Genomic DNA, 25,241 nt, shown 5'->3' with positions numbered 1-25,241 from the left:
CATTTTATGACATATTTATAAATTTTTTTTTATTACGCCTAATACTTTAGTACTTTATATATGCACAGGAACTCCCCGTATAGATGTTCTAAATAAATAAAAAAAAATTTCGACGTATTTCGACCTCCGAAGTCCAAAAAACGGATTTTAAAAATTTGTCCCGATGTGTGTGTGTACTAACATTACATTTGCCTCAATATCTCAGAACGAGAAAGAGCTAAAGGCCTCAATTTTTTTTTAAATTGTAGGTCTCCCCGGGGGACATAAAATGAGAGTATTTTCAGCCCGATTCATGAAGTTCAACTATTTTTTTTTTGCATTTTTCATTTTGTAAAAAAACGTTTTTTGGATATAACTTAAAAAAATGTTAGGACACCTATAAATGTTTTTCCATAATTTTGTAGAGTTTCTTTAGACGCATCTTTTGAGCCCTAATTGAACATTTTTCGTCCATATTAACCGGAGATATTAAACTTTTAAAAATCAAAAATTTTCGAAAATAATACTTTTTTAAAAATTTTGTTAAAAAATGTAGAAGTTTAGTTTTGTTTTGTATTTAGTTTTGTAGAGTTTTTTCAGGCGCATCTTTTGAGCCCTAATTGAACATTTTTCGTCCATATTAACCGGAGATATTAAACTTTTAAAAATCTAAAATTTTGAAAAATAAGACTTTTTTGAAAATTTTTTTAAATTATGTAAAAGTAACTTCAAAAAATTATTACCAACTTGTAGAGCATTAAAAAAGGCTTCGATTGACCTATTTTTTTTAACCTGATTGGGGGCAGAAATTATGAAATTATTGGTATTTGAAAAATCGAAAATTGTGGAAAATATCATTTTTTCAACATTCTTGTTTATTAACTTATGTGTAATTATTCAACTATTATTACCATCTTATAGAATATGTAAAAACACATTTTTTGGAGCAAGATTTAATGATTTTTCACCCTTTTATAAAAAGTAATTCTTATATTTCAATTATTATTATTTCTATGAGGAAGCAAAGTGTTCATGAAATGAACACCAAAATTATAAAAATGTACAACTTGGCAGCGGTTTTTTCCTTGTTAATTACCTAACTTACTTACTTAACTTAGTTACTAACTAACTAACACTAGTTAATTTAGTTACTTACTAATTTAGTTAATCTGTTAGTAAGTTTATTAAGTTGCTAGTAATTAAGTTTGTAAGTTAGTTAGAAAGTTGGGTAGTAAGTTAGTTAGGAAGGTAGTTGGTAAGTTAGGATGTTAGTTAGTAAGTTAGTTAGTAAGTTAGGAAGGTAGTTAGTAAGTTAGTTAGTAACTAACTAAACTATATATTTAGTTACTAACTACTGACCCTGGTGAAGCTAAATTCGTCCAATTTTGACAAATCGTTGACTTGGTGTTTGATTTAAAGTAAAATTCCATTCATAATGAAAAATAACGCCAAAATAGATTATTTTAATCCTTTCTGGTGTTAATTTAATCCTAGAGGGATTAAACTGTTGCAGATTATTTTAATCCATTCTGGTGTTATTTCACAGTAAAAAGTAAATCTTAATTTAAGAGCTGCCTTAAATTCAACACTGTCTGCTATAATGCTAAAGATACGAAAAACGTGCGTAAATTCAACATTGACTGTCTTAAAAATGTTGCATCTTAATTTAAAGCAGCTTTTGTGCCTTAAAATAAGATTTTCTTTTTACTGTGTTTAACACTTCCCGATTTACTGGTTTGTTTAGTTAGTAAATTATTTAGTTAGTCACTAAGTTAGGTAGTTAGTTAGTAAGTTAGCTAGTTGGTTAGTTATGAAAAAGAGAAAAAGGAGAGAGATAGAGAGACAAGTGTGAAAAAGAGAGCGAATCAATGAATAAAAGTCAAGCGTGTCCCCAAACACAGTACCAATGGAGCTTTTTGGAATATTGTCCCAGGAAGGAATGCAGCGTGAGGTTTGGCACTGTCATTCTCAATGAGTGCAAAAAAGCGATAAAGCGAAAAAGCAAAAAAAGTTTTGAACGCCGCCATACAATGTGTACATGCTCACGGTTATAACAATGCGTTCCCGCAACAGACATTGCTAACAATAAGCATTGCACCCTGCCGAGAGCAGGCGCCGAGATAGGCGTATCGAATTGTAGCCCAGACGCGAAAGCATTTACCTAACCCATTACGAATTAACACCTCTCCAAACGGCGCCAGTCCCCTCTCTCCCCCTCTCTCACTCTTGTCCATGAAAAAACTCCTCTAAGAAAGAAAAAATCGAGATTCCCAATATATTTTTCCATTTCTTTTTTCTTCTCCTTCTCTGGCGAATAGGCACGAGCAATTATACGGATTAGCTGCGAAAAAAGAGAGTTGGAATTCGGGACTTGTGAATAGGATTTTTCCGGATGTGACACTATTTTTCGACCGCACCCTCCTTGAGAGGGGAGAGTTAGTCTCTTTGTGCAGCTTTGTGAATGAACCTTTAATTTGGAATTGATTCTTCAATTTCCCTTGGGCGGCGAGCCCTTGGGAATCACTGAGCATTGTAGTCAAAATTCGAAGTGATTTCGAATACAGTTGATATTAGGGGCACAATATTTGGGGGAAATTGTGAATTATGAGATAGAAGAGGAAACGAATGTTTTTTTGTCCTTTTCTTTATCATACCTTCACGAAAGAGAATCAGGTTTTCGCTAATTAATTAAGGCCAACTTACAATAATTTTATAAACCTTTCAAACTTAGTTACTAACTTAGTTATCAACTAACTTACAGACTTACAAACTAATTAACTAACTAAGTTCGTTACTATTTAACTAACTAATCAACTAACTAAATTTCTAACTTAGTTACTAACTAACTTACAAACAAAGTTAGTTACTAACTTGCTAAGTTAGTTAGTAAGTTAGTTAGTTGATTAGTTAGTTAAATAGTAACGAACTTAGTCAGTTAATTAGTTAGTAAGTTAGTTTTCTCGAATTAATTAAGGCCACCCTACAATAGTTGCGGAAAAACGTGTTTTTTTAAATAAAAGAGTTTTCTTTTCCATTTTTAAAACATTCTTTTCCAAATCGCTAATGTTTCTTTTTTTTATTATACACTCTATACGTTCGTGAACGAATTTTCTAAGAATGAAAATTAAGGCCATTCCACAATAAATTGGAGAAAAGGGCAAAACCTTATTTTTGAGTTTGTGTCGCAAATATATTTCTATTCTCGATTTTGCGATTGTGAATTACTTTTCCTGAATTTAAAGTACTTTGGTATTTAATAAGGTTTCGAATTTTTTCCCGAATTAAGGCCAACGCACAATAAAATCGGAAAAAAAACGGGAATATATCATCCGTATTCCTTCTATATATCATCGGAAAAGAATACTAAAATATATTTTTCTACTTTTTCTTTATTATGTACTTTGCAAGTGGGAATGAATTTTTTCGAATTAATTTTAAGGCTAATTTACAATTTAGATTCGGGAAAAGGACACAGATATATTGATATTCTCTTCTATCACATTACTCTGGGCTGGTTTTCACAAATAAAGTTTTCTCACAAGAATTGCAATTATTTAAAATAAAATTTTCATAATATTTATTATTATATTTCGAAAACATTATAATTATTTAAAACAATGTTTATAAAATTCTTATAAAGAATTCAATTATTTTTAAACATAAACAAAATTTTTCACAGAAATTCAATTTTCTTTTTAAACATTTTCATAAAATTTTCCGTAATAATTCAATTATTTTCATAAATAATAAAATAATTCTTCTCAGGAATTCAATTATTTCTGAAAATTTTTAATAAAATTCTTAGCAACAATATTCAATTATTTTCATAAATAATAAAATTCATCGCAGGATTTCAGTTATTTACAATTTTGCAGGAATTGCTGAAAAAAATGTAATTATTCTTAAAAATTTAATTATACGATTCTTCGAAAAAATCAATTATTTTTAAAAAAAATGTTTTAAAATTCTTTGGAAGAATTCAATTATTTACAAAAATATTCGAATTGTTTCACGAGAATTCAATTATTTTCAAATATTTTAATAAAATTGTTCGAAAGAAATGAGAAAAAGAAAGAGAAATCTGGATGAAAAGAAGAATGTAAGAAATAAAAAAGGAAAGAGAATAGAAAAGGGAGAAATAAAGATTAGGAGGAGAGGGGGGGATAAAAGGGAGGAAAAAGGCAAGGAGATGGGATGAATAAAAAAGAAGGTGTGAAGGAGACAGAAAAGAAAAAGTAAGAAAGAGTGAAGAAGAAGGAAAGGAAAAGGAAAGAGAGTAGAAAAAGGAAAAAGAAGGAAAGGAAAAGGAAAGAAAGTAGAAAAAGGAAAAAGAAGGAAAGGAAAAGAGAAAAAGAAGAAAAAGGAAAAAAGAGAGGAAGAAGGAGAGAGAGAGAGAGAGAAGAAGGAAAGAGAGAAAGAAGAAAAAGGGAAAGAGAGGAAGAAGAAGAAGAAGAAGAAAAGAGAGAGAGAGAGAGAGAGAGAGAGAGAGAAGAAGGAAAGAGAGAAAGAAGAAAAAGGGAAAGAGAGGAAGAAGAAGAGAGAGAGAGAGAGAGAGAGAGAGAGAGAAGAAAAGGAAAAGAGAGAAGGAGTAAAGGAAGAAAGAGGAAAAGAGAGGGAGTAGAATAGAGAGAAGAAGGAAGAACAGAAAAAAAGGAAAAGAATAAGGAAAGAGAAAAGAAAAAGGAAAGAGAGAAGAAGAAGAAGAAGGAAAGAAAAAAGAGAGAAGGAGACAAAGAAGAAAAGAAAAAGAGAGAAGAAGGGAAGAGAGAAGAAAAAGGAAAGAGGAAAAAAAGAAAAGAGAGAAGAAGAAGAAAAGAAAAAAGAGGAGAAGAAAAGAGAGAAGGAGAGAAAGAAGAAAAGAAAAAGAGAGAAGAGAAGGACAAGAAAAGAGAGAAGATAGAAGAAGAAAATGGAGAAGAAAAAGGAAAAAGAGGAGAAGGAAAGAAAGAAGAAAAATGAAGAGAGAGAAGAAAAAGAAGAAAAAGAAGAAGGAAAGAAAAAAGAGAGAAGGATAACGAAGGAATAAGGAAAGAAAGAGAAGGAAGGAAAAAAGTGATAGGCGGGAGGGACTGTGGATGCTGCTCGGTTTGGTGGAAGTGTAGCCGGAGCGGGGAGGTAAGGTGGGAGGGAGAGAGGAGGAACCCGGGAAGGATTAGAGAAGAGGTGGGGCACCCACACGTGCAAAGCGCTTGGGCCCACACACCTTCCTTCTCCGCCAGACGCACAGTCATTCGCGACACCTTCCGCGACGATTCGCAATCGAGGTGTCACACTTCACAGACCAGACTGCGGCACTGGTTTACTCCTCCACAGCTCTAAACGAACGCAACTCTCCTTCTCTCTCTCTCTCTCCATCTCTCTCTACTCCCAGACATTCAGGGACGCAGCCAAAAAAATTATCCCAAATCTTTCTTCTCTATTCTTTTTTATTTCCATTATTTTTTCCTTTACTGTGTACTGGCCTTTATTTTCTTCTTTTTCTTGTTACCCAACCCTGCTATTCGTTTTCCTTTCTTCTAACACTGCAAGTGTTTTTTTTCTTTCTTCTTTCATTTCTATTGGAGTGAGAGGGAAAATTGGTTTGTTTTTACTACCCAGCCCTGTGTATTCTTTCTCTCTTTGTCTAACAATTTTTCTTCTCATTCCAAAAGAAAGTAAAAAACACTTGCAGTGTTTTTTACTTTCTTTTGGAATGAGAAGAAAAATTGATTCTTTTTACTGCCCAGCCCTGTATTTTTTTTTCTTTATCTAACAAATATAGTTATTGAAGCGAGAGAAGAAAAGAAAATAATCTTTGACGTTAGTTTGTGGGTTTTTACTACCCAGCCCTGTCATTTTTTTTTCATTTTATTAGGGGTCGTTCATAATAAACACGAAGCCTTTTATAGTAATTCATCTGCAACAGGGGTGGGACGTTAATTTGTATTTTTTACTACCCAGCCCTGGCGATTCGTTTTTCCCTTTCATTAAGGTTCGTTCATAATCCACGCATTCTTTTATGGTAACAATGGCAACAAATATGCTATTTTTCTCAACTACCCAACCTTGTTAATCGAAATTTTCCCCGAAGGTTTGAAAAATCTCATTCAATAGCGATGGGGTCAGTTGAATAAAAATAGTAAAAAATTTGATTCACCAGGGTTGGGCAGTTGAATAAAAATAAAAAAAAAAATTTTTATTCACCAGGGTTGGGCAGTTAGAATAGAAATATAAAATTTCATACACCAGGGTTGGGCAGTTGAATAAAAACAATTTGAAAATTTCATTCACCAGGGTTGGAAACCTTAAATAAAAATAATAAAGAACTTCATTCACCAGGGTTGGGAAGCTTAAATGAAAATAGTAAAAAATTTCATTTACCAGGGTTAGGCAGTTGAATAAAAACAATTTGAAAATTTCATTCACCAGGGTTGGAAACCTTAAATAAAAATAATAAAGAACTTCATTCACCAGGGTTGGGAAGCTTAAATGAAAATAGTAAAAAATTTCATTTACCAGGGTTAGGCAGTTGAATAAAAATATTTTTAAAATTTGATTCACCAGGGTTGGGCAGTTAAATAAAAATAAAAAAAAAATTTTTCATTCACCAGGGTTGGGCAGTTAGAATAGAAATATAAAATTTCATACACCAGGGTTAAGCAGTTGAATAAAAACAATTTGAAAATTTCATTCACCAGGGTTGGAAACCTTAAATAAAAATAATAAAGAACTTCATTCACCAGGGTTGGGAAGCTTAAATGAAAATAGTAAAAAATTTCATTCACCACGGTTAGGCAGTTGAATAAAAATATAAAAAAATTTCATTCACCAGGGTTGGGCAGTTAAATAAAAATATAAAAAAAATTTCATTCACCAGGGTTGGGTAGTTGATAAATGCGGTCTTTTTTCCTTTTCTAACAAAACAGCGACTGAAGGACAAGAAAAACGGAATAATTGTAATATTTGTTTTGCAATTATTGACTAGTAAGGGAAAAGTTAGAGGGGGGAAATTTTTGTTATTTGTATTTTTTAAAAATATTTTGCAAAAATATTTTTTTTTACAATTATTATTTTTTTTCTTTTTTTCAAGTTTGTGTGTAAGTGTGAGAAACGTGTTTTTATCAGATAGCTGATAAAAAAAAGAAGGAAAAAAAATCGACAAACATTGTAAAACAGTTTGCGATTCAGATGAATCTGGAACAGACAATCGGACAATGCCGTGATTATTAAACCTACATTTCAACCGTTTCCATGGTAACTCACACACACACACACACACACACACACACACACACACACACACACACACACACACACACACACACACACACACACGAGAGAATTTGATTATATAAAACAACTGCGGTGTTTGTATAATTAATGAGATGAAAAATACTATTTTTGCCTCCTTCTTTTCCTTATATATACCTATTTTTTCAAAAAACTTAGAAATTTGAAAATTTTGTTTTAGTTTCAGTTTATCTTAAGAATCTATAATCTTAAGATAAACTAAACTGAATTATTTCTTTATTATTTCCTTTTTATTATTTACTTTATTTATTTATTATTTTATTTACATTATTACTTACTTTATTTCGTTATTTATTTTATTATTTCTCTCAATTATAGAGGAAAAATAAGGAAAAATAGATTTTTTTTTTCATAAAATTAAGGAATAAAAAAATTAGTATTTAAATGTTTTTTACATTTCTTTATAATATTTATATGAAACTCTGTTTTATTTTTTAGGTTAGATTTTAGTGCGCATGCGTCAAGAGTAGGGAGACTGCGCAGTTTAAACGTGAGTTACATTTTTTTAACAATTGCTGTCAATTTTTCTTTTTCCAATCACCCCCCCCCCAGCCTTGTTTAAAAACAAGTTCTCCCTCTTTATTGGGTGAATTACAGAAAAAAAATTTTCTATTCTCCCCCCACCCCTCCATTTTTTTGAGGATTTTTATTTTTTTCCAAATTTCGTGTCTAAATTTGTAGGACATAATTTTTTTTTCATTATTTTTGACATTGTAGTCGTTTTCAATATTGTTTTCACTGCTGAAAACGATCCCAGGTTCCAAAATTGTCTACCACTTCAAGATTTTGAAAAAAGTGGGGTTAAAACAGTCAAAAAAAATTTTTATTTCATTATTTAAAAAAAACGACATTATAGTCGTTTTGAATATTCTTTTCAACGCCGAACATGATCCCAGATTCCAAAATTGTCTACCACGTCAAGATTTTGAAAAAGTGGGGGTAAAACCCGCTAAAAAATTTTTTTTCCTTATTTTTGATATGGGAGTGGTCTTTAATATTTTTTGGCCCTCTGAAAGCGATTACGGGTTCTAAAATTATCTAGCACTTCAGGATTTTGAGAAAAGTGGGGGGTAAAAGAGTCAAAAAAATTTTATTTTCATTATTTTTGACATTGTAGTCGTTTTCAATGTTTTTTTGCCCTACGAAAGTGATCCCGGGTTTAAAAATTGGCTAGCACGTCAGGATTTTGAAAAAAATGGGGGTAAAACAGGCGAAACAAATTTTTTTCGTTATATTTGACATCGTAGTCGTTTCCAACATTCTTTTCGCAGCTGAACACGAACCAAGATTCAAAAATTGTTTAGCACGTCAGGATTTTGAGAAAAGTGAGGGTAAAACAGGGCAAAAAAAATTTCTTTTTGTTATTTTTGACATTATAGTCGTTTTCAATATTATTTTGCCCTCTGAAGACGTTCCTGGGTTACAAAATTGTAAATCACTTCAGCATTTTGAGTAAAGTGGGGGTAAGGGGTAATAGGGTAAAGTTTTAGGATAATGGGGTAATAGGGTTTTTGGGGGTAATACAGACGTATTAAGGGTAATAAAAGCGTAATGATAGCATAATAATTACGTAGTAGTAACGTAATAGTAGCGTAATAATTACGTTATATTTAGTGGTGGTTAGAGAGATTGTAGAGAAGGGGAAAGTGGGGGGGGGGGTATTTTTCGTTTTGAGAAAATTATTTCTATGGCAAGAAATATAGGAAATTTTTTTTTTCGAGCGGGAAAAAATATGCAACTGGTGGAATCGGAGTTTTTTTTTTTTTTTTTTTTTTCATGCGACGACGTGATGACACTAGTGGGGAGGTTAAAAAAGATTTGGTGCGACGTACAAATCGAGGCGCGTCCGCAAGTATATAGATATCTTCCCCTTTTGCTTTTTTCAGGTCCAACTCTTCTTTGCGCACACTTTTCGTTTCGTGGCATGGCGCGGAGAATAAAAAACCGCTATTTATATACATTGATATGTATATACAACAAACGACGACGACGACGATGACAAAATTTTTTTTGTGTCTGTTTCTGTGTGTATATATGTGACGCGCGAACGTTTCTTATCAACAATGCAATCAGCTCTCTCTCTCTCTCTCTCTCTCTCTCTCTCTCTCTCTCTCTCTCTCTCTCTCTCTCTCTCTCTCTCTCGCGCGATCCGACGAATTGAAGTTGAGATCGTATACGATAAAGAATGTTGCCAAATGACAATTTTTTTAAATTTTTTTTTCTTTCTTTTTAAAGTTTATTTATAATATTTACTTGAGAAAAAATTGTTTTTGACAATTTTGTTTTTTTTTTTTAATGGAAAAATGACTAATGATTGTTAATTTATTATTAATTAATAATCAATTAACAATTAATTAACAATTAATTAACAATTAATAATAATTATTATTATTTATATATAAACTCTGGGATATAATTTTTATTAACTTCTTTAAAAATCTGGCTGTATTTTTTTTGTTATCAGTTTATTTATTTTTACTTTATTTATTTATTTATTTTATGTAGATTATTTATTTATTTATTTTATAATCTTATTTTATTTATTTTATATTGTTTATTTATTGTTTTTCCCTCGGTTTTTCCTGCTTTTTTTGTTTCGATTTTCATTATACTTTGAAATTCTTTAATTGTCCTTTTCTAACTTAAATTTTGATTAGATATTTGTTTTTTGAATTTTAAAATATTTTCAATAATTGCGTTAATGGTTAATTTAATTTTTCAATTAATACAATCATTTGAAATTAAAATTTTCTGAGTTTAAAAAATTCATATTTGGACAAGATTTTAAAAAAAATTTCTCATTATGTTTATTATCATTTATTATATTAATAAATTATTAATAAATTATTAATTATTTATTAATTATATTATTAATTATAATTTGTTATATTTTTTTTTTAAAAAGATAGAAAGAAAGAAGAGGAAGAAGTGAAGTTTGCTAAATTTGATTAAAAAAAAGAAAATAAATAATAATAATAATAATAATTTGTAAACTAAATCAAATCAAGTTGATTTTATTGTGATATGTATTTATAATTTAACTTATGATTTACAATGGGAATTTTGCCATTGTTGTGTGTATACATTGTACTATACGAGTATAATTATATCCCACGCACGACATTAATATCAGTATTTATCTCGTTAACGACTTTTAATTAAAAAAATTATTGTCGGGATTATTTCCTTCTTCTTTTCCTATTTTTTTTTCTTTTTGTTAATTCGTTCCGGTCTTTCAGTCTCGATTGTATTATTGTAATAATAATAAAAAAATAAAAGTTATTTACTATTTTTAAAATTTTTTCATTATTAAAATTATAAATTATAATAATAATAATAAAAATAATAATAGTATTAATAATAAAAAATTAGAATAATAATTATTATTAATAATTAATGTTAAATAATACTAATAAATAAAATATTAACAAATAAATAAATAATAATTATAATAATAATAATAATAATTGTTATTATTTTTCAAGTAATTTTGCGTCCGTTTTTAATTTTTTAAAATTTAATTTAATTTTAAGTATTATTAATTGCTTATTATTATTTATAATTATTAGGTATTAATTATTTAATTATTATTTAAAAATTTAATTTAATTTTTATTTTGACGAATTAATTTTATGAGGTCTTTAAATTTAAAATAATAATAATAATAATAATAATAATAATAATAATAATAATAATAATAATAATAATAATAATAATAATAATAATAATAATTTTTAATTTTTAATTTTAATTCTTGTTTGAATTGACAATTAAATTAACAATTAATTTAAAAATTAACGCAATTGAAAATATTTAAAAATTGAAGAAACAAAATATCAAAATTAAAATTTGATGAGGAAAATTAAAAAATTTCAAATTTATTGTGAAAATTTAAAGAAAAAAAGAAAAAATATAATAAATAATAGAATAAAATAAAGAAAATTATTATTATAGGAATATAAGATTAGAGGAATTTAACATCTTCCCATGTATAGTGAGTGTAAGAATTGCTCTCCTTCTCTGTCTCTCTCTCTCTCGAAACAGATCGCCGATGAATGTTTTTGAACTGCAGTGAAGCGGAAAATTGACAAAAGATCATTCTTTCCTCACGTATTTTGTGGTTTCCTGCTTCACGAAGGGCGCGCACCACTCTCCTTTACTTTGGCATATTGAATCCGAAAATTCTCGCCTCTCCACTTTTTTTCCGGTTTAGTTGTTATTTGCACCTTTCAGACTCGGATTCATTTTCATAAAATAGAAAAACAGGTCTTTTTTTCCTGAATTGCAAAACTTTTTTTATAACAATTTTTTATCAAAAAATTGCAAAAAAGAAGGGAAAAAAATTTTAAAAAAGATTTTATAAAGTTGACCTGTGCGATTGTTGACCTTCAATTAAAAATTTTAAGCTGGAGATAAATTAAAGTTGACCTGAATTTTCAGGTAAAGTTGACCTACGTGACTGTTGACCTTGAATATAAAAACTTAGAATAGAGAAAATTTAAATGTGACCTGAATTTTTTAGGTAAAGTTGACCTACGTGAATGTTGACCTTGAATTTAAAAATTAAGAACAGAAAATTTAAATTTGACCTGAATTTTTTTAGGTAAAGTTGACCTACGTGACTGTTGACCTTGAATTTAAAACTTTAAAGCAGAGAAAACTTAAAATTGACCTGAATTTTCAGGTAAAGTTGACCTACGTGAATGTTGACCTTGAATTTAAAAATTAAAAACAGAAAATTTAAAGTTGACCTGAATTTTTTAGATAAAGTTGACTTTCAATGTAAAACTTTAGGCTATAGGTAAATTAAAGTTGACCTGAATTTTCAGGTAAAGTTGACCCACGTGAATGTTGACCTTGAATTTAAAACTTTAAAGCAGAGAAAATTTTAATTGACCTGAATTTTTTAGGTAAAGTTGACTTTCAATGTAAAACTTTAGGCTATAGGTAAATTAAAGTTGACCTGAATTTTCAGGTAAAGTTGACCTACGTGAATGTTGACCTTGAATTTAAAACTTTAAAGCAGAGAAAATTTTAATTGACCTGAATTTTTTAGGTAAAGTTGACTTTCAATGTAAAACTTTAGGCTATAGGTAAATTAAAGTTGACCTGAATTTTCAGGTAAAGTTGACCAACGTGAATGTTGACCTTGAGTTTAAAACTTTAAAGCAGAGAAAATTTAAAGTTGACCTGAATATTCAGGTAAAGTTGACCTACGTGACCTTGGATTTAAAACTTTAGAACAGAGACAATTTAAATTTGACCTGAATTCTTTTTAGTTAAAGTTGACCTGAAATTAAAGATAAAATTGACCAGTGCGACACTTGACCCTCAATTTTGAACTTAAACTTTAAAGAAAAGTAAATTTTGACCTGAATATCAAAAAATATTGTTGACCTGCGCGACTTTAAACTTTATTCTAATGTTGACCTAAATTTAAAGATAAAATTGAGCTCGACCTTGAGCTTTATTTTAAATTTTTATGTTTGAACTAAATTTTATGATGAAATTGACCTGCGCGACTGTTGACATTCAATTTAAAAATTTACACTAAACTGAACTTAATGTTGACCTGAATTTTTTAGGTAAAGTTGACCTGCGTGACATTTGGCCTTTATTTTATAACTTTAAGTTAGAGACAAACTTTAAGTTTTGACCTAAATTTAAAGATACAATTGACCTGTGCGACACAGGAAATCTTAATTTTGACCTGAAAGTTGACCTCGACTTGACCTACTTGACCTACTTTTTTTAAAATTTAAGACCTAATTTTTAAGATAAATTGACCTACGCGGCTTTCAACCTTTTTTCGAAACTTTAAGTTACAGGCAGGTTTATTTTGACCTGAATTTAAAAATAAAATTGACTTTTATTTGAAACTTTAAGTTATAGACGAGATTGACCTGAATTGCTTTATAAAATTGACCTGCGCGACGTAATGTTATGAAAATAGTCAAAACCTTTTTTCATCCGATTAATTTAAAGACATGTTTATTTTGACCGAAATATCTATCTAAAGTTGACCTGCGGCAATTTTGACCTAAAAAAGTAAGTATTGTGATTGTTCCATGTTAACTTTGAGCTAAAATACTTTTTTGAGGTTATGTTTTAAAATTGGACTAATCGACTTGAATATTGTCAGCGGGAATCGCTCTTGGGGGTTTAGGTTATTATTATTATGCTAATTAGAATAATTATAAATGTTAGTATATAAGTATATATATAATTACAGATGTGGTAAATTGCTTCGTCGAAAAGGAAGAAGTTGTTGACCGTGTGTTTGTGTGCGTATTTTTGGATGTTTAATTTGAAGACAAGTTTCAAGCTTTTCAATCATCCTCCTAACGTCATTAGAGCCATTTTGGCTCGCGGAAGTGTTACCCCCTGTAGACAGAGCGACGCGCATTTGTTACGTCTTACACGAGTGTACAAGTGTTGGTCTTCATTTTTACGTGTGTTCTCGCCTTCACTATGTAAATAAAGAACAATTTTTCACACTCTCGCGTTAAAAACGGTTAATTACGTTAATTACTCTTTTCTTATTAAGCAAATTACGATTTTAATACGCATATTACGCTATTATTACGCTATTTTTATGCTATTACGCTCTTAATACGTTATTCCTACGTAATTATTACGCGAACATTACGTTTTTACTTCGTTATTATTATGGTACTTTAACGTATTTATTACGTTACTACTACGTTATTATTACGCTGTTTTTATACTATTACGCTTTTTTAGGTTACTACTACGTATTTATTATGTTATCATTACGCTTTTAATACCCTTAATACGTCTTTATTACCCCAAAAACCCTATTACCCCATTAGCCTAAAACCTTATCCTCTTACTTTACCCTAATACCCCTTACTCCCCCTTTTCTCAAAATCCTGACGTGCTAAACAATTTTGGAACTTGGAATCGTTCTCAGCGGGCAAAATAATGTTGAAAACGACTATAATGTCCAAAATAACGAAAAAAAATTTTTTAGCCTTTTTTACCCCCACTTTTTTCAAAATCTTGACGTGCTAGCTACTTTTGAAACCCGGGATCGTTTTCATCGGGCAAAAAAATATTGAAAACGACTACGATGTCAAAAATAACGAAAAAAAATTATTTTGGCATGTTTTACCCCCACTTTTCTCAAAATCCTGACGTGGTAGACAATTTTTGAATTCTGGATCGTGTGCAGCGGCCAAAAGAATATTGAAAACGACTACAATGTCAAAAATAATGAAAACCTTTTTTTTACTGTTTTACCTCCACTTTTCTCAAAATTCTGACGTGCTAGATATTTTTGAAATCCGGGATCGTTTTTAGGGGGCAAAAAAATATTGAAAACGACTACGATGTCAAAAATAACGAAAAAAATTTATTTTGTCATGTTTTACCCCCACTTTTCTCAAAATTTTGACGTGCTAGACAATTTTGGAATTCGGGATCGTTCTTAGCAGACAAAAAAATATTGAAAACCACTCCCATGTCAAAAATGACAAAAATCTTTTTTTCGTCTCTTTTACCCCCATTTTTTTCAAAAAGTGGACAATTTCAACAGTTTTGGAATCTGGAATCGTGTACAGCTTTCATTTTGAGACATTTTGTCCGAGATTATTTTTAGAGTGAATGTAAACATATTTAAGATTTTAGAATTATTTTGAGGTTAGAAAATTTAAGAATTAAGTGATTTTTAAGTTAGGATTTTGTATTATTTAAAGAAAATATAATTTTTAATTATATTTTAGTAAAAATATTTAAGACTTATAATTATTTTGAGGTTAAAAGTTAAGAATTTAGTATTTTTTAGATTAGGAATTCGTAATTTAAAAATATAGTAGTATTTAGATTATGATTTTGTATATTTACAGAAAATTTAATGTAAATTTCCAAAATTTCAAAGTGTTTAAGATTTTTCAATTTTTTGGAGGTTAGACTTTTAATTAGGCTTTTTTTAGGGTTTTTTTTATGTTAAAATTTTATATTATTTGTAGAAAAAATATTATTTTCAACTGGAACATTAAAAAATTTGTAAGAATAGTAAATTTATTTTGAGGTTAAAAATTTAAGAATTTAGTGATTTTTAGGTTAGATTCACATGTCTTGTGAGGTTATAGGAATAAAAAAAATAACTTTCAGAATAAGACAAAATCCCGATGTGACATAAAATTTTGGTATCCGGGATCGTGTTCAGCCGCTAAAAGAATATTGAAAACAATTACAATGTCAAAAGTAATGAAAAAAAAATTTTTTTTTGACTGTTTTACCCCTACTTTTCTCAAAAAGTGGACAATTCCAACAATTTTGGAATTCTGAATTGTGTTCAGCGGCCAAAAGAATATTGAAAACTAGTACAATGTCGTTTTTTTCAAAAATAATGGAAACAAAATTATGTTTTGACTGTTTTTACACTTTTTTCAAAATCTTGACGTGCTAGAGAATTTTGGAATCCGGGATCGTGTTCAACGGCCAAAAGAATATTGGAAACGACTATAATGTCGTTTTTTAAAAAAATAATAAAAAAACATTTTTTTTACTGTTTTACCCCCACTTTTCTCAAAAAGTGGACAATTCCAAAAATTTTGGAACCCGGTATCGTTTTCAGCGGGCAAAAGAATATTGGAAACGACTATAATGTCGTTTTTTAAAAAAAAGGAAATAAAATTTTTTTTAACTGTTTTACCCCCACTTTTTTCAAAATTTTGACGTGCTAGACAATTTTGGAACCCGGTATCGTTTTCAGCGAGCAAAAGAATATTGAAAACCACTCCCATGTCAAAAGTTAACGAAAAAAAATATTTTGGACACTTTTACCCCCACTTTTTTCAAAAATTAATTATCAATTTTTTTTTGGTCTTTCGCATATAGAGAACTAAAATTCTACGATGACACTTGTAACGCCAGTATTAGGGCAAAAGATAAGTGTTATAAATAAAAAAATAAAAATAGTAAATAATAAATTTGTAAGTGAACATAACCTAAAAATGAATGAATTATAATAAAGAAAGGGGGGTGGAAGGATTTTTAGCAAAAATTTCTACTATTGCCCCACATATATTACAAATGTAGGATTATGTATAGAAAATCTATTTTTGAATATACGTGTATACTTGAGAGAATAAAGATAAGATAAAGTTGCGTGGCATTCAAGCGGCGGCGAATTGACATATGTCACGTGACATATTATAAGTATTATATACGGCAGGTCACATGCTCTAGGATTTCTCGAAAACCGGATCACAAGTCTCCTCTTTTTTAAAAAGACAAACTTCCTTGTAGCAGACACGAACCTTTAGCAAACAGACAAGGCCTAACAGGTGTAAACCTCAAATCCAATCCGATAAGGCAAGACAACTTTATTTTAAACCATATTCATTCAGAAGATTCAGCCTTGGGCTGAATAGGTCCAAATACGGTTTCCAAGTTGAACACGTCCCTGTTCGATATCGCCTTATATACAATCCCCCCCACCCCTTGCTTTTTTTTCTAATTTTTGAAAATTAATTTTTTATTTTTTAGGGTGGTGATAATTTACACCTTTTCTCTCGCTCTAAGGTTGTGAATTTTACGCTAAAAGATTGTAAATATTTATTTATATTTAGATATATTTTGTATTTTGGGGTCAATATGGTTCATTTTATCCCGTTTTGGTGTTTTTTTTACCTGTTAGTGATGTCTGTTTTAAAGTGTATTGTTAGTTCTTTATTTTATAATGGTGATGGTTTGTACCCCATTAGTGACACGCTGTACCCCTTAATGACAAATTCTACCCATTACTGACAGTTTCTACCCATTTGTGTCAATTTACCCCATTTTGTCTTTTATTGACAAGTATACCCCGTATTTGTATTTTTAAGCGAAATACACTTGTTATTTGGTACTAAATTTTTGTTTTTATTACACTTTAAGTGTTTATTGTTTATTCCACTTTACCCCATTCTGTTCCTTATTTACAATTTTACCCCGTATTTGTAATTTTGCCTAATAGTAGCGTTTATTTTTTACCCTTTATTTATATTTTATTATTTATTTATTTTATTTATATTGGTATTAATTTGTTGCAGATTCATGTCACTTTATACCCATTTAGTACCATTTTACCCCAGTTTAGAGTTTACCCCATTATGTCCCTTATTTATAATTTTACCCCAAATTTGCATTTTTAATTAAAATATCGATGGTATTTGGTTCTAAACAGGTGTTTTTATTTCTGATTAAAGATTTACTGTTTATCCCACTTTACCCCATTTTGTCCCTTGTTTGTAATTTTACCCCGTAGTAGCGTTTATTTTTATCCCTCATTGATATTTTTATTTTTACTATTATTAATTTCTTCTACATTCATGTTTCTTTTTTTTTCTTTTTTTTGTTGTCTCTTTATACCCAATTAGTGTCACTTTACCCCAGTATAGAGTTCACTATTCATACGATTTTGTCCCTGACAATTTTTTGCAGTATTTTATATTTTTATTTTTAATCGAAATTTTGCTGATATTTAGGTCGAAATTTATGTTTTTATCTTCGATTTTTTTTCTGTTTATGCAACTTTACCCCATTTTGCCCCTAATTTGCAATTTTACCCCGTCGTAACGTTTATTTTTTCCCTTTATTGATATTTTTCTCTTGTACTTGTATTATACTTTATTCCACATTCATTTAAGTTTATTTAACATTCGTCTCACTTAATTCTTCACTGATGTCACTTTACCCCAGTTCAGAGTTCTTTTTTACCCTATTTTGCCCCTTATTGGCAATTCTACCCCATATTTGTATTTTTAATCAAAATATTGATATTATTTGGACCGAAATTTGTGTTTTTATTCCGTTTTGAAAGTTTATTCTCTACCTCATTTTACCCCTTTTTATCCATCGTGGTAATTTTACCCCGTAGTAGCGTTTACTTTTATCCTTTATTGATATTTTTACTATAATGGTACTATTTTATCTTACATTCATTTCACTTTATTTTATATTGGTATTACTTTACTTTACCGATTTGTGTCACTTTACCCCATTTTAGAGTTTTTCATTTTACCACATTTTGTCTCTTATTGACAATTTTACCCCGTTTTTCTTTTTTTTCTATTATTTAAACATTTTTTTAAAAAATTTTCTTTTAAATTGGTGATTTTATCCGAATTTAAATTTATTTTTAACCCCAGTGATACTTTGATTCAGTTTAGAGTGTCACACTTTACCCCATTTTTGACAATTTTACCCCTGATTGACAATGTTACCCCGAATTTGCATTTTTAACCAAAATATCGATGTTACTTGATTTTAAATTGGTGATTTTATCCTATTTTGAAAGTTTACTCTTTATCCCATTTTGACCCTTGTTGGTTATTTTACCCCAAATTATCGTTTTCAACCCTTTGCTGAAGTCTTTTTCCTTTATCTTTTTTTTCTACTTTGGTATTATTTTGTTACAAATTAATATGTTACTAATATTACTAATATGTTACTAAATATTAATATGTTACTTTATTTTCCATTTGTGTCACTTTACCCCACTTTTTGCCCCTTAGTGACAGTTTTACCCCGTATTAAGGTAATGACCCTTTATTTATAATTTTTTACATTCGTGTTACTTTATTCCACATTATTGTCACTTTACCCTTAATTGTTGTCATTGTACCCCACATTCGTGTCGCTTTGGAATTATTACCATTTTACCCCATTTCTTTTTTAATGTCCCATTTTTCAGTGGAAATGACGGTCTAAAATTGAAGAATTATTAAAAATGTGCTATTTCCGTTAGGAAAGGCGATATAAGGAAGTAATGGGGTAAAATGGCTATAAATCGAAATATAGCATCAACTTGGGGTAAAGTGTCACAAAACTAATGAAGAAAAATTGAGGATTGAAACTTAAAAGTGGGACAAAGGAACCCTAATAGACAGTAGGATAACATCAATATTGTATTTCGCTGGGGTAAATTGTCACAAACCACAAGGGGGTAATGTGACACTTTTTTCTTTTTTTCTCTTTTTTATTCTTCTTTTTCCTACAGAATTATGTAGTTTTTTTTCATTTTTCCTACAGAATTATGTAGTTTTTTTTCATTTTTTATTTCAAAATACTATGTTCCATTTTACCCCATTTTTGTTCTATTTCATTATTACTCACATCTTATTGGTGCTTATTGTGTCACCCTTGCTTTATTGCCACTTTGCCCCATTTCTTTCTTAACATCGACTTTTTCAATGGAAAGAAAGGTTGGAAAAATGTAGAATTATTAAATTATTATTATTTATTACCACTTTACCCCATTTCTTTCTTAATGTCACCTTTTTCAGTAAAAATAACGTTTTAAAATGTAGAATTATTAGAAAATGGACTATTTCCATTATAAAAGGCGATATAGAGAAGAAATGGGGTAAAATGGTAAAGAATTGGAGGTAATGTAGCGTCAACTTGGGGTAAAGTGTCACAAAACTAATTGGGAATATTTGAGGCCTAGCACTTAAAAGTGGAACAAAGGAACTCTTACAGACAATTGGATAACATCAATATTGTATTTTGCTGGGGTAAATTGTCACAAACCACAAAGGGGGTAATGTGACACTTTTTTTCTTTTTTTTTCTTTTTATACTTCTTTTTCCAACAGAATTATGTAGTTTTTTTCTTTCTTTGTTCAAAAATACTATGTTCCATTTTACCCCATTTTTTATTTTTATTTCCTTATTGATCCAATTTTATTGTCGTTTATTATGTAAATATTACCCTTTTTTGCTCTTAATTTACACGCAATATATTTATTACCTACTTATTACGCTATCCACGAGTTTTATTGCTGAAAAATTATAAAATTTCGTAAAAAATTTCGTTTTTGAAGAGTTTTTATCTTTTTTTTCATTTTCTCTTCTAAAAAGGCGAAAAAAAAGTGGAAAATTATGATTATTATATGATTTTGTTTTTTTTGGGGGAGATATTAACGCGACTTTCACTTTATTGTGAAACAATTAACGTCTCTTGAAAATCAGATATAAAAGCCGTAAGTGGTTTATAAAAAACGGAAGAAAAAGAAAAATTGGAAACTGAAAAAAAAATTGTAAAAATTGTGAAAAATGGAAAAAAATGGTTAAAAAATGAAAAATCTTGTTCTACGATCGAATATATAACGATAAGGATCGAAAAATGTATACGTGTATATACGCACTGGTGATTTTAATAATTACATTATGTATATGGTTAGAATGCGACAGAATTTGAAACAGGAAATCTACGATCTGTACTTTATGACTCTAAAGGTTTGACATTTACTTGTTATACTGTATTAACCATTTCATTATAGTTTAAGTCGCGGCAAATGAAAATTGTCTTGTCTATATATGAAAAGGTCAGCACCATTTACATTTACAAATTAAATTACAGTACAATATGCATTTCTAATTAAATTCTTTGGATTTTTGTTTTTGTTCGGGTCACTGCGCTTTTCCATATTATATATGTATTACATGTGTTCGGTAAAATGACAGTTACAATTATTTTCTCCTGAATTTACCAATAGATTTGAATTTGAGAAATTTTTATTTTCATTTTTCGTTATATTTTGAGGTTAGAAATATTCGTATTATTTTGAAAAAAAATATATTTTATTTGTGGATGCTCTTAACATTTTTTAAAAATTATTTTGAGGTTAGAATTTAAAAATTTAGTTATTTTGAGGTTAGAATTTAAAAATTTAGTTATTTTTAGGTTAGAATTTAAAAATTTAGTTTTTTTGAGGTTAGAATTTAAAAATTTAGTTATTTTTAGGTTAGAATTTAAAAATTTAGTTTTTTTGAGGTTAGAATTTAAAAATTTAGTTATTTTTAGGTTAGGATTTCGTAATTTAAGAATTTAGTAATTTCTAGGTTAGGATTTCGTTTATTTACAGAAAATTTAATTTAAATTCGGAAAATTTCATAATTTTTAAGATTTTTGAATTACGAGGTCAGAATTTAAGAATTTAGTCATTTTTAGGTTAGGATTTCGTAATGTAAGAATTTAGTCATTTCTTGGTTAGGATTTCGTTTTATTTGCAGAAAATGCAATTTAAATTTGGAAAATTTTATAATTTTTAAGATTTTTGAATTATTTGGAAGTTAGAATTTAAAAATTTAGTAACTTTTAGGTTAGGATTTCGTATTATTTACAGAAAATATAAATTTACAACTGGAAGATTTTAAAATATATTTACAAATTTTAAATCACTTTAACTTTAGAATTTAAGAATTTATTAATTTTTAGGTTAGGAATTCGTATTATTATTCATAAAAAATATAAATTATAATTCAAAAATATAAAAAAAATTAATATTTTTGAATTATTTTGAGGTTAAAATTTGAGAATTTAGTCAATTTTAGGTTAGGATTTCGTAATTTAAGGATATAGTAAGATCCTAGGTTAGAATTTTTTCTTCATAAAGAAAAAAAAAATTTTTTAAAATAAAAAAAAAGTTTAATTTTAAAAAAAATTTTTTTTTTTAAATTTTATAATTTTTAAGATTTTTGAATTATTTTGAGGATATAATTTAAAAATTCAGTATATTTTAGGTTAGGATTTTGTATTATTTATAGAAAATATAATAAACAATTGAAAAATTTAAAAAAATTTAAGATTTTTGAATTATTTTGAGGTTAGAATTAAAAATTTTTGAGGTTAGAATCACAAGTCTTATGAGGTTATGGGAATAAAAAAGAAAAGTTTTAGAATAAGACGAAAACTAGAATTTGTTCCACTATTTTAAGGAAAATCAACTTTCTAGGAAATGAAATTGTTCATTAGATTATCCAACTAAAGAAATTTTTTTTTTATAAATCCTTAAGTTTCTATGCAGACATAAGAGGCTGATAAACCAATAATAATAATAATTTTTAAATAAAAATTTTTTTTTAATTAAAAATTTTTAATTCTTTGTAAAAATTTGAAAATTTTTAGATTTTTTTGAATCTAAATTTTAAAAGCTTTTTGGGATTAAATTTTTTATTTTGTACTATTTTTAAAATTTGGGATTCGTTAGGATTCATAATTTAGGATTTTATGCAATTTAAAATTTGGAATTTTTTATAATTGAGAATTTTGAATTTTTTACTACTAAAAATTTTTAATTCCTACTACTTTACAGAATTTAAAATTTGGAATTTTTTTAAAATTCAGAATTTGGGATTTTTTTTAAATTCAAAATTAGAGATTTAATTTTATTGTATTAAAAATTTTAGATCCATATGATTTAAAATTCAGGATTCTCTACTACACAAAATTTCAAATTTTTGGATTCGAAATTTTTGATTGCTAACAATTCAAAATAGAGGATTTTGTAAAATTAAAATTTCGAAATTTTTACGATTCAAAATTCAGGATTTTTTATAAATCCGAACTTCTTACTATTGAAAACTTGAGATTTCTAATAGGATTCAAAATTTAGGTTTTTTTACAATTCAGAAAAAATTATTATTAATTAGGATTCCAAATTTTTTAGGATTCAAAATTTTGGATTTTTTATAATTTAAAAAGAATTATAATCAATTAATTTTATCAAAATAAGAATTTTTCAGTTTTTAGGATTTAAAATTTTTGATTCATTACACAAAATTTAGGATTTTTTCAAAATTCATTACAACTCAAAACTTCGGATTTTTTATTATTCAAAATTTTGAATTTTTTATGAATTAAAATTTGGGTTTCCTAACTCTTTAAGATTTAGAATTAAGGGTTTTTTATAATTTAGAATTTTAAACTTTTTGCAATTGAATATTTGGAATTCCCAATTTTATATAATTAAAAATTTAGGATTTTGTATAATTCAGAAAGAATTATTATTAATTAATTGATTATATAAAAAAAATAATAATTTTTGAATATTTAAAATTCTAAATTTAAGATTATGTACAATTCCAAATTGGGATTTCTAATTTTTTAAGATTCAAAATTTAGAATTTTTTACAATTTATAATATTTGAACTTTTTACGATTGAAAATTTGGGATTCCTAATTCTTTAGGATTCAAAATTTAGGATTTTTTCTATAATTTTTGATTAGTTACTAATCAAAAATAAAATTTTGGATTTTTTACAATTCCAATTTTAAAGATTCTATACAATTAAAAATTTCGGATTTATTACGATTCAAAGTTTAGGATTTTTTGATAAATACTGAATTTTGAACTTTTTATGAATTAAAATTTGAGATTCCTAATTTTTTAGTGTTCAAAATTTACGACTTTTTTAATAATTCAGAATTTTGAATTTTTTATGAATAAAAATTTGGGATTCATAATTATTTAGGATTCAAAGTTTAGAATTTTTTTTATGATTCAAAAAGAATTTTCACTTATTATTATTATTATTATTTATATCAAAATAAGAATTTTTGACCCTTTAGAATTTTCAATTTTTTACGACTAAAAATTTCGATTTTATTATAATTTCAAAATTTCGGATTTATTCCGATTAAAAATTTAGTATTTTTTATAAATACAGATTTTTGAACTTTTTATGAATTAAAATTTGAGATTCCTAATTCTTTAGAATTCAAAATTTTCGATTTTTAATTATTCAGAATTTTGAATTTTTTATGAATAAAAATTTGGGTTTCATAATTATTTAGGATTCAAAATTCAGGATTTTTGTATAATTCAGAAAGAATTATTATTAGTTAATTTTATTAATAAAGAAATATTTTTTTTTACCTTGTTTGAGTCAAAATTTAAGATTCTATACGCAATTCAAAATTTTGGATTTGTCTCGATTCAAAAACGTATTTTTTTACGATTCAAAATTTGTGTAAAAAATCCTTTTTTTGTGTTTGGAAAATTTAAAATTCATTCAGTCAAGAATTTTTTGCTTAAAATTGGAATCAATTTCAAAATTTTAAAATGTAAATATATTTTGGAAATTTTAATGCGAAAATTTCCAAAATATTTTCTTTTTAGAACATTTTCCATTAAAATTTTGGCAAATATAATTTTTGAAATTAAAAATAGACTCATTTCCGAAATATTTTCTTTTCAAAACAATTTTAAAATTTTGACAATTCTTTAGAATCCAAAAATTGCACCTAATTTTGTCTTCTGTCATGTTCCCGTACGTCATTGAAATCGAAAAAAGCAAAAAACAAAGAAAAAAATGGATTAAATTTCTTTTCTCAAAAAATTGCACCTAATTTTGTTTTCGAAATCAAAAAAAGCAAAAAAAATGGTTTAATTTTTTTCCCTCCAAAAATTGCACCTAATTTTGTCTTCTGTCATTTTCCCTGTCATTGAAATCGAAAAAAGCAAACAAGAAGAAAAAAAAATGATTTAATTTTCTTTTCTCCAAAAATTGCACCTAATTTTGTTTTCGAAATCAAAAAAAGCAAAAAAAAAAATGGTTTAATTTTTTTCCCTCCAAAAATTGCACCTAATTTTGTCTTCTGTCATTTTCCCTGTCATTGAAATCGAAAAAAGCAAAAAAGAAGAAAAAAAATGATTTAATTTTTTTCCCTCCAAAAATTGCACCTAATTTTGTCTTCTGTCATTTTCCCTGTCATTGAAATCGAAAAAAGCAAAAAAGAAGAAAAAAAAATGATTTAATTTTCTTTTCTCCAAAAATTGCACCTAATTTTGTTTTCGAAATCAAAAAAAGCAAAAAAAAAAAAAAATGGTTTAATTTTTTTCCCTCCAAAAATATTGCACCTAATTTTGTCTTCTGTCATTTTCCCCAACGTCATTTGAAATCGAAAAAACCCCAAAAAAAGAAGAAAAAAAATGTTTTAATTTTTTTTTTCCGCACCAACAAAGTAAAACCCTCTGGGTGGTTGCAATTTTTTTTTCGTCCATTTCGTTGGAGGCCACAGAGGTAAGGGGATAGACACACGATGATTTGTGCACCCGGTGAGAAATATTGGAATCCCGAGGTGGTAAATGGCGAATCGCAGACGACGATATATACACAACAGTAGGAATAGCCGACGGCCGCTGGCCGGCGCGGTGACCGCACGCGAGTCAGTAA

At 27.8% G+C, this 25,241-nt stretch overlaps 1 protein-coding gene across 3 annotated transcripts in view; it reads left to right on the top strand.

The window, feature by feature from the left end:
• LOC122512669 (dorsal-ventral patterning protein Sog) overlaps positions 1-25,241 on the top strand; it is a 223,569-nt gene that overhangs the window by 48,715 nt on the left and 149,613 nt on the right. Inside the window, exon 4 of one of the 3 annotated variants that reach the window (XM_043628646.1) lies at positions 7,708-7,759. The exons of 1 other annotated variant lie outside the window; for it this stretch is intronic. The gene's annotated coding sequence lies outside the window, so the exon portion shown is untranslated. Of the gene's footprint in view, positions 1-7,707; positions 7,760-25,081; positions 25,238-25,241 lie in introns of those variants that run through there. One more of the 3 variants, XM_043628644.1, reaches the window with a different exon arrangement.

The sequence above is a fragment of the Leptopilina heterotoma genome, unplaced genomic scaffold (assembly GCF_015476425.1).
Source record: "Leptopilina heterotoma isolate Lh14 unplaced genomic scaffold, ASM1547642v1 Lhet_123, whole genome shotgun sequence".
In the NCBI taxonomy this organism is placed as follows: domain Eukaryota; kingdom Metazoa; phylum Arthropoda; class Insecta; order Hymenoptera; family Figitidae; genus Leptopilina; species Leptopilina heterotoma.
This window is presented reverse-complemented; position numbering and strand designations above follow the sequence as displayed.